Consider the following 9,762-nt stretch of genomic DNA (forward strand, 5'->3'; position numbering starts at 1 on the left):
GAATGTGTATCTATAAATAAAATATCAGAACCTTTTAATAGAGAAGAACTATAAATGCAGTTTTCCAGCATATCATTAAATGGTTACATTTTGCTTAAGTTTTACTAGAGCTAATTCAAGGGCTTGGGAGAATACATTTTAGAGACCACAGAATCTTCCAACTTTGAAGCTGGTAGAAAATTTAGAGACTCCTTCCTGCTCCAACACTCTTATCACATCTTTTTAAACAGGTGAGGAAACTGAGGCCTGGAGAGCTAAAGTGATTCCCAAGGCCACCAGCCCATTCGTGGCAGACGTTCTGTAGAACTGGGCTTGCCTGCATGAAACACTGCCTCCAAATAACAGCTTTTTTTTCTAAATGTAATGTCCCTCCCACCCTGGAAATCTAAAGTTACCTATACTTACAGGTTACCTGATTATCAAGACACACTTTGTGCTTAAGCGTTGCTAAAGTGGAGGGGAACGTTTCCACATGCGTATCAATTTCCAGATCAATTCCTCAGAATTCCAGTTTACAGTTCCCACTGTGAAAGTGACCCGGGGGACACAGGTTCTTATCACCACCCACCAAGAGTGAAAGGACACAGTGCAGGCACTTGAGAGGTGGGGGGCTTCCCAGGACATGAGCCCCAGCCTCTGAGCTCCTCGTGGAGGGACCACCTGAGCGAGAAGTAAGCCCCTTCTCCTCCTACCCACCCCCTCCTTGAAGACAAACCAAGGGAAAGGCAGAGCGCTGGCCCAAAGCCCCGACTCAGGGAGGAGGGCTCGAATCCTCCAGGTCAGAAGACCACCTGCCCGCCCGAAGACAGAGGGAGACCTTCCGGGAACGAACCTGAGCTCTCGACAGATCAGACCGTCTCGTTCATCTCTGCAGCTCACGTAAGAGTTTGATGGATTTGTGAGTGAGCAGACATCTTTGAAACTGATGTGCACTAAATTCTATTCATCAGAACATTCTGTTGTGAGAGCCTTGTCAAGAAAAGCTGTCTCTGCCCCAAACACACACACACACGCTTCCCTCCTGCCTAAAACAACTTGGCCAGACTGGTCATGTTTTCGGGCTGACTGAAAAGGGTGTTTCACTTTAATTTGCCCATCCCGGATATAGAAAAGGGATTTGCTCGGCAACATCGCTCCTCAATATATAGGTAAAGGGAGAACGTGATTTCAACATAACCAAAGGCTGAGATGCTTCTTGGACTGTCAGGTGACTGAGGGGCCCACGGTCAGGTGCTGTCTCTCATGAACACAGAGCCAGCTCTGGCAAGCCAGGCAGCTAGGATTTTCAGCCTGACACTCTAGGGAAAATCAACATAGATGCTAACACACGTATCCCAAGATTCTTGGCACCTAGCGTCTGTCGGGCTATAAGCCAGGTCCATTTTCAGATTCAAGTAGCTTTCATTTGGTGGCTACGTTGAGATGTCAGCAGGGTTCAAAGGGCACTGGCCATCAACACACTGGCCGCTCTGGGTTAGGCTGCTGCCCCAGCAAGAGAAATGCAATCACAAAGGGAAAGAGTATACATAGATAGAGGAGTCCCGCAGACCTGGTGATGGCCAGTTGTAAATTGACTATAGTTGTAAGAAACGGGAACCGACTCAATAACTAAAAAATGGAATTTATATAGAAAGGCTATGGTGGCTGAGGAATCAGATTTGAAGAGACAGGAAAGAGCGTCCAATTGGCCCAGCTTGGGTCGTATGCCCATCATTTAGCTAGAAGAGGGTAGGGAACCCTAATAAATAAGCAACCCATCCAGACCCAATGGAATGGGGGAGACAGAATGTCCCCCAAAGAAATCAGAGGTTGGAATGGATGGTATGCAGTCCATCAGCTCTCACGACACTATAACTACGTCACTCACTGTAACTGTGTGACCTTAGGCAAGTCACTCGACCTCCCAGGCCCTTGGATTGTTTGTCCAGTAAGTGGGGATAATTACTGTAAGGATAATGCTTCCTCCTTATTATTACAGCTCCAATTCTTCCCTTGGCTTCTAAGCGTTAGAAATTTGGGGGGGCTTCCCTGGTGGCGCAGTGGTTGAGAATCTGCCTGCCAATGCAGGGGACACGGGTTCAAGTCCTGGTCTGGGAAGATCCCACATGCCGCGGAGCAACTAGGCCCGTGAGCCACAACTGCTGAGCCTGCGCGTCTGGAGCCTGTCTCCGCAACAAGAGAGGCCGCGATAGTGAGAGGCCCGCACACCGTGATGAAGAGTGGCCCCCGCTTGCCGCAACTAGAGAAAGCCCTCGCACAGAAACGAAGACCCAACACAGCCAAAAATAAATAAAATAAATAAATAAATATTTTTTAAAAAAAAGAAATTTGGGGGAATGTGATTTGCTAGCAAGTTAAGTCTTCTATTTTATTTGGTCATGCCTACTGAGCTGGGCATGAAAGAGAATCTGGAGGCCACACACAGCATGGGATGGCTGTCTTGCCGGGTGGTCCGTGGACACAAGTGCATCCAGGAGAATGTGGACACTCTCAGAGTCACACTGAGCTGGCCTTCATCCTTCCCTCAAGGTGCACACAACCCACGTTTGCCAGGGACAGGGGTGAGGGCTCGGTGTGGCACTACGCACGTGTGAGTGTGTACACGTGTGCCCGATGAACCCCCCCACCACACACACACACACACACACACACACACACACAGAGTTAGTTCTGAAATTGACTTAACTGCAATGACACCGGGAACTTCACAAAAGAGAAGTGACTCTACTGGCTGCGGGCCTCACTGCAGGCAGTGAAGAATCAACGCTGAATGGGCTCCGGACTCATGATTCCACAGATTTGTAACTGCATCGTGTTATGCCTTCCTGGAGAAAGGCCAGACTGAATCAAGTCTCAGGAGAAATAAAGAGAGAAGGGACCCAGATGGCCCTTTTATGTCCTGGCCTTCATGCACTGATACCCCTGAAATCTCATCTTTGTAGCCTAACGCCTTGCTTGAGTAACTTATATTGGAATCTTTCAACTCAGATTCTTAAAAATCTAACTGGAAATAAGATATTTATGGATGCTAGCAAAAAAAAGATAGGCAGATAAATAGCACCTATAAAGACTAAGTGGTAAAAGAGACAGAAAAACAATAGAAGAGGATGCAAAAACTCAAAAAAGAGCAGTAATGTTTGGCCAACCACTAGGGCTTTTTCTAGCACCTGGCAAGTAACAGAACCTCCCTCAGAGCCGCATACTGTTAATGAGGGTGGGTGGGTTTGCAAGTACAGTCAGGAGAGTTCCAAGCTAAGTGGTAAGTAGAAAAACAGCAAATTAGGGACTTCCCTGGTGGCACGGTGGCTAAGAATCCACCTGCCAATGCAGGGGACATGGGTTCGAGCCCTGGTCCGGGAAGATCCCACATGCCACAGAGCAACTAAGCCCGTGTGCCACAACTCCTGAGCCTACGCTCTAGAGCCCGTGAGCCTCAACTACTGAGCCCACGTGCCACAACTACTGAAGCCCACGCGCCTGGAGCCTGTGCTCCGCAACAAGAGAAGCCACAGCAATGGAAAGTCCGCGTGCCGCAACAAAGAGTAGCCCCCGCTCACCACAACTAGAGAAAGCCCGCGCACAGCAGTGAAGACCCAACGCAGCCAAAAATAAATAAATAAAATAAATAAATTTATTAAAAAAACCCGAGCAAATTAAGGAATATAGTATGAGCTTATTTGGGGTACAATAATTATATACAAACGTAAACAAATACACATAAACACATGTATATTTACATACATATATATACCTATGTAGAGACGGTCCAGAACACAAGGAATTGAACACAGCTGGGACCTGATTAGCTGGATGTCCAGAGTGACACAATATAAGAGAAGGCGCCGACAAGGAGTTTGGAGAAAGCAGAGTGGCAGCTAGAATGCAGCCAATCCCCTCTGCACAGTTCAGGGCAGACATGCCCACGTGGGCCAGCCCCCTCCAGGCTCTACCTACAGGGGTGCAGCGGGGCCAGCCTTCAGGTGCTGTCACAGCCTGCAAGAAGCATCCGTCCTGCATCCAAGGCTCACCTTCCACACTCAACGAGCATTCTTCTGATTTCAAGGTGGTTTTCCAGGCAGGCACCTGGGTACCAGGATGGGGGTGCCCCAAGCAGGGGACCAACATTTTTCAGTTAGTACCTCAGAGCTTCCTCATCCAGCCTCTCACGTGATCCTCACGACAAGGGAGGCACGTGGATTTCACTCCATGACAATTTCAGCAGGACCTGTCAGGTGCTGGGCACCTGGGCAGCTGAGTGCCAGGCAATCTCGAGGAGCTTGCGTCCTCCTGGGTCCCCAGGAGGAGAATCCAGAGCCAAGTGCCTCAGCGACTTGCCGAGGGCTCGGAGCCAATACCAGAGCACGTGTCTTCTGTCTCTCGTCCTAACCCAAGTACCATCCTCCACCTCCTAGAGGCTCCTGGACGTTGACAGGCTAGACTCCTCATTTGCAAATCAGTCTCTGGTACATTTGGGTGCTGTCAGTTTCCCTGAGCATCCTCACCTCCAAGGCAACAGATCAAACGGAGTTTCTGCATCTGGGTCCATGACTGCCCGATGGGGGGCATCCAGCCAGGCCAGCCTGGGTCTCCTGCCCTCCTCACTCCCTCTCCCCTCCCTTATGGCCATACCTTAACCCTCTCCCTCATTCAACCAGTGGATGTCCAGGCACCCTGGCCCTGGCATCCCAACTACAGTGGCTTGAGGTTCTTGGTACCTACAGGGAATGATGAGGGGAGGTCATGGGCCACCCAGACCTCTGGGGTCAAGAAAGTGGCCTCTGCTGGGGGTCAGGTCAGCCCCTGAAGTCTGTTACCCTCATCAATCACATCCTGGGCAAAGGATAATATCATCACAGAGTCAAGGGAGACTGAAGTGCTGACATCCCAGGACAGACTCTTTCAGGAGGCCACAGGATTTCCGCTTAGCAGAGAGCAGGGGCAGCTCTGGCCTTAGATTCCTGGCTCCCAAGTTCTTTAGATCCAAAGTGTCCTCACCTGAGTGTCTGTCTCTCTCTGTGTGTCTATCTCTCTGTGTCTCCACCTCTATTTGCCTCCCTCCCCTCCTGTGTGTGCGTGCGTGTGTGTGCGCGCGTGTATGTGTGTCCCCTCCCTTACCTCTCTATCTCCCCCGCCATCCCCCTCTCTAGTCAAAACGAGAAAAGGAACAGTGGAGGCTGCCCTGCTAATTTGATTCCTGCACTTTCCATCAATAATTAAAGCTCATGAATTTTGACTTTATAAAATTCTTCATTTATAATCTTACCTTTAAAGTGGTCCTTTAAGGCTTTGCAAATTATTGTTAATAATAGCCATTGGAGAAAGGACTTGAGGGCTCTTACTGCATCAGGCATTAACATCCCTATACTCACCCCTTGTAATGTTTCACTCAGTATAAATACATTACTGAGAAGTCATTGTCCTTAACAAATACATATACACCTCACATGTAGATTTCAACCAGCTTGTTAAAACCTGAGCATCCCAGAAAGCATGGTGAGCTCCTGGTGAGACCCAAGCAGCTGGGATTATTAACGGAGCAGGAACCTGCAGATTCTTGTTTGTAGAAAACGGGTTTTGTCTCCTTGGCCTTCCCTGAGTTCCAAAGAGCAGACTCAAGCAGTTACTAATTAGGAAGTGAGGGAATGCAGAAACAAAGGAAAGGCAGTCAAGAAACAATAGTTCAGTGATAAAACAGAGTCCTAGCTCCTCCTGAAGGTACCAATATATACAGTACAATTGGACACATGTTTTGCAGGAACCAAGACCCTCCCGGGTGGAGGATGGTGACTACACGCTGACCACAAGCACGCAGACCCCAGACTGGCTGGAATCAGAAGGTTGATAATTGAGATTCCCTAAATGTCACCCTGTCACCTCACCACCAACCAATCAGAAGAAAGTTATCCACCCTGCAGCCCTCACCCCAAATGTTGCCTTTAAAAATCCTTCCCGGACTTCCCTGGTGGCGCAGTGGTTAAGAATCTGCCTGCCAATGCAGGGGACACGGGTTTGATCCCTGGTCCGGGAAGATCCCACATGCTGCAGAGTAACTAAGCCCGTGCGCCACAACTACTGAGCCTGTGAACCACAACTACTGAGCCTGCGTGCCACAACTACTGAAGCCCGCGCACCTAGGGCCTGTACTCCGCAACAAGAGAAGCCACCGCATGAGAAGCCCGTGCACCGAAACGAAGAGTAGCTCCCACTCGCCACAACTAGAGAAAGCCCGTGCGCAGCAACGAAGACCCAATGCAGCCAAAAATAAATAAATTTTAAAAAAAGGAAAAGTACCTTCCTTTAAAAAAAAAAAAAAATCCTTCCCTGCAAACCTTTGAGGAGTTCAGGTCTTTTGAGCATGAGTTGACCATTCTCCTTGCCTGGCACACTGCAAATAAATGCTGTACTTTCTTTTACCGCAATCCAGTGTCAGTAGATTGGCTTTGCTGCAAAGCAGGCGAGCGGACCCAAGTCCAGTTCAGAAACAACACCTTCCTGGGGAAGAGAACAGTGACCTTGAGCGAGGCATCCGGAGACCCTGAGGCTTTGACAACTGAGATCAGGCTTCCAGAGTGGGTTTAGTTTTTGCTACATTTCACTTATCTGAACCAATACGTCCCACAGCCTCTCTCTGCTAATCAGAAAGATGAATTCTCCAGAAAACCTCTTTCCCAGCTCTGCTAAGTGAATGACAACCTGCGGTCCACTGTGGGTCTCAATGAGCCTCCATCGCGATGCTGCACACAGAAACAAGATGTACAAACCTGAACTCGGGATGGGGTGGCCAGAATACTTTTGTAAAAAAAAGTCTGACATTTAGAAAGTTTGAAAAGCTCATTTTCTACGACTGTCTGCAAACAGCGCTTCTGTATAATAAAGAAGGAGGAGGATGCCAACCTTTTGTCCCTTTCTTTCCCATCTCTTTACATGATAAAAAGGAGAAGAACAGCTTGTAAACAGGATGCCAGTTGCAGAGAATAAGTATTGTTCAACGCCTTGAAAACATGCCTTTTCCCTGAAGGCACAGCCTGCCTCAGTGCGTTATCACGCCCTCTCTCATACAAGATGCGGCGACATCAACCCAGTCTTTGACCTACTTATTAGAAATTCTGAACTGATAAAATCTAAGTGAAAGCACTTTCTTTGTGTATAAGATAGGAATTTATGATTCTGATCATTTTGTAGATGAACAGAGCACAACATTCACCAAATATAAAAAATGAGATCAACAGATCTGGTTCTAAAAGTCCTGCTCTGCCACCTGTGAGGTGAGCCACTTGGGACAGTTTCTGTAACATCCCTGGGCCGCAGTTTCCCCGTCTATGCAGTGCACATAGTAGCGAGTAACAGGTGGTGGTACCACCAGCCAAATGGGGTTACTTTGAGAAGTGAGTTTATACCTGGAAAATGCCATGCACAAGGCCAGGCAGTTCAAAGGCACTTACTCTCTCCAGTCCTTCAAGTGTTAAAATTCTACAACCAAGATTATTGTATCCATCACCTAAACATAATCAGAGAAACACTAAGCATAGTCATCTTTTCTTTAAAGCCCCCTGTAGTCAGGGGACAGCTGTGCCAATGATTCCTGAGTTTTTTACAGAGCGATGAGAAAACAGTGTGATTTTCTTGTTCTTCCCACACACTTAACATCAACCCCCGCCCCCAGACACATACTGCTAAAAGGGCTGTGGGCGAGGAATTGTAAAATTAAGCAAGAAACTTCACTCGACTATTTACTGAATTAATTCACAGCCACTCGGAGAGAAACTATAATCAACAAAACAGAAGTGCTGACACAGTTTGTTCCAGGCTCTGGGCTGCACTTGGAGTTTCTCTCTCTTGCGTTCCCTAGAAGGAAGGTTTCTCAGAGACAGACTTGAAGAAGGAGGAAGGAGACAGTCATCACGGAGCTGGGGAAAGAAGGTTCCAGGCAGAGAGAACCACAAGAGGAAGCACCCTGAGGTGAGAAGGAGCTTGCCAAGTGCAAGGAATGGGTGTAAGGCCCCCAGATCTTGAGAGCACAGTGGGCAGGAGGAGAAAGCTGCCTTGAGGAGCTTGGACACCAGTGGAGGGTTCTACTCGGAACAAGAGCTCACCCTGACCTACGTTTTTAAAAGGTCTTTCTGGCTGCTCAGAGAACAGCAGCAGGCGCAGGAGTGGGGTGAGGGGAGGAGGAGATGATCAGATCAGCAAGGAGACAGGAGAATCCAGAAGGGAGAAGATGAGGCTCAGACTAGCAGAGGGGCATGGACCAAGGTGGTGAGAAGCGGCCAGACTTGAGGTATTAACATGTGAGAAGTTAAGGAGCCAGCTGTCAGCGGTGGAACTGAGATTCCAAGAGCGCTTTCAAAAAATTTTGGCTAAATATAAGCATTTATTTTTACTTGCACTATAATTGATACAAGGAAAAAAATAGTTTTTCTCGACTCCAAGAGACTCTGAATCATCTTTTACACCGGTTGATTTAATAATAACAAAAATATCGGAGTCATCATCACTGGTTTAAATATGACAAAGCTGATAAGTAACCTCATATTTCAATTATGTATAACAAAGCTCCAACGAACAGGTAAATTTCCCACATCAAACAGACAAACTGTCTCAAGGTTAAGGGATTTGTGACAATAAGCCAATTGGGTTAAAATAGACTCTCAGAGCTGACCTTCTTGACAACAAACAACTCAATTTTATGATAAAAGGAACAGAACATGGTACAAATCTGACCATAGTCACCTGGCTATTTCTATTCATCTTGCCTTCAAGCCCAGTTACTTATAAGCATGCTCCAGCCTCCAGCCTCGCTTATTTTTAGGGCAAGATGTTAAAGGCCAGCTTTGTGCTTTGTTTCTCAAATCTCTTGCATCAAAGGCTCAAAGTTCTCCATTATCTCGAGGTTCCTGCTATTTAAAAGTCATGCTTCGGGGCTTCCCTGGTGGCGCAGTGGTTGAGAATCTGCCTGCCAATGCAGGGGACACGGGTTCGAGCCCTGGTCTGGGAAGATCCCACATGCCGCGGAGCAACTAGGCCCGTGAGCCACAGCTACTGAGCCTGCGCGTCTGGAGCCCGTGCTCAGCAACGGGAGAGGCCGCAACAGTGAGAGGCCCGCGCACCGCGATGAAGAGTGGCCCCCGCTCGCCGCAACTGGAGAGAGCCCTCGCACAGAAACGAAGACCCAACACAGCCAAAAATAAACAAATAAATAAATTTAAAAGTCATGCTTCTGGTTTCAGCTGAAAACCTTAATGTAAGATGAATTAAATAATTAGGGGCTTATCTCTTCTTTTATTTGTCACAGGACATGTGAATGGATGAAGCATAAGAGATAAGAAAAGGAAAGAATCAGGAATTTCACCTAAGTCTTTGCTCACAAAACCGGGGGAAGCATGAATGGAGAATATGATACATTTTGCCCAAAATTAAGATGGAAAAGCTCTGACTCTGGACATGCCACCCGGCACTTCCTTCAAAAACCAACACCAGAGGGTCTCATTCGCTTGGTTCAGGTAATGATCATCATGACCACTGAGAGCACTGGCCAGCTCGAGATCAGACTCCTGGAGGAAAACCCATCAACCAAATCCTCATTCCACAGCCTCTAAACTCAAGTAAATAGAAATCTTACAACAAAGACATCAGGGATGGAAAAAAAGCATCTCCGCCAAAGAATGCAAAAGTACTCAGATATGGAAAAAAAATCAGACACTTCCTAAGCACCATTTCAAGACGGAGGCCCCACAAACCCTCAATTTCTCCCTTAGACACTAT

The sequence above is a fragment of the Eubalaena glacialis genome, chromosome 1, assembly GCF_028564815.1.
Source record: "Eubalaena glacialis isolate mEubGla1 chromosome 1, mEubGla1.1.hap2.+ XY, whole genome shotgun sequence".
Classification (NCBI taxonomy): Eukaryota; Metazoa; Chordata; class Mammalia; order Artiodactyla; family Balaenidae; genus Eubalaena; species Eubalaena glacialis.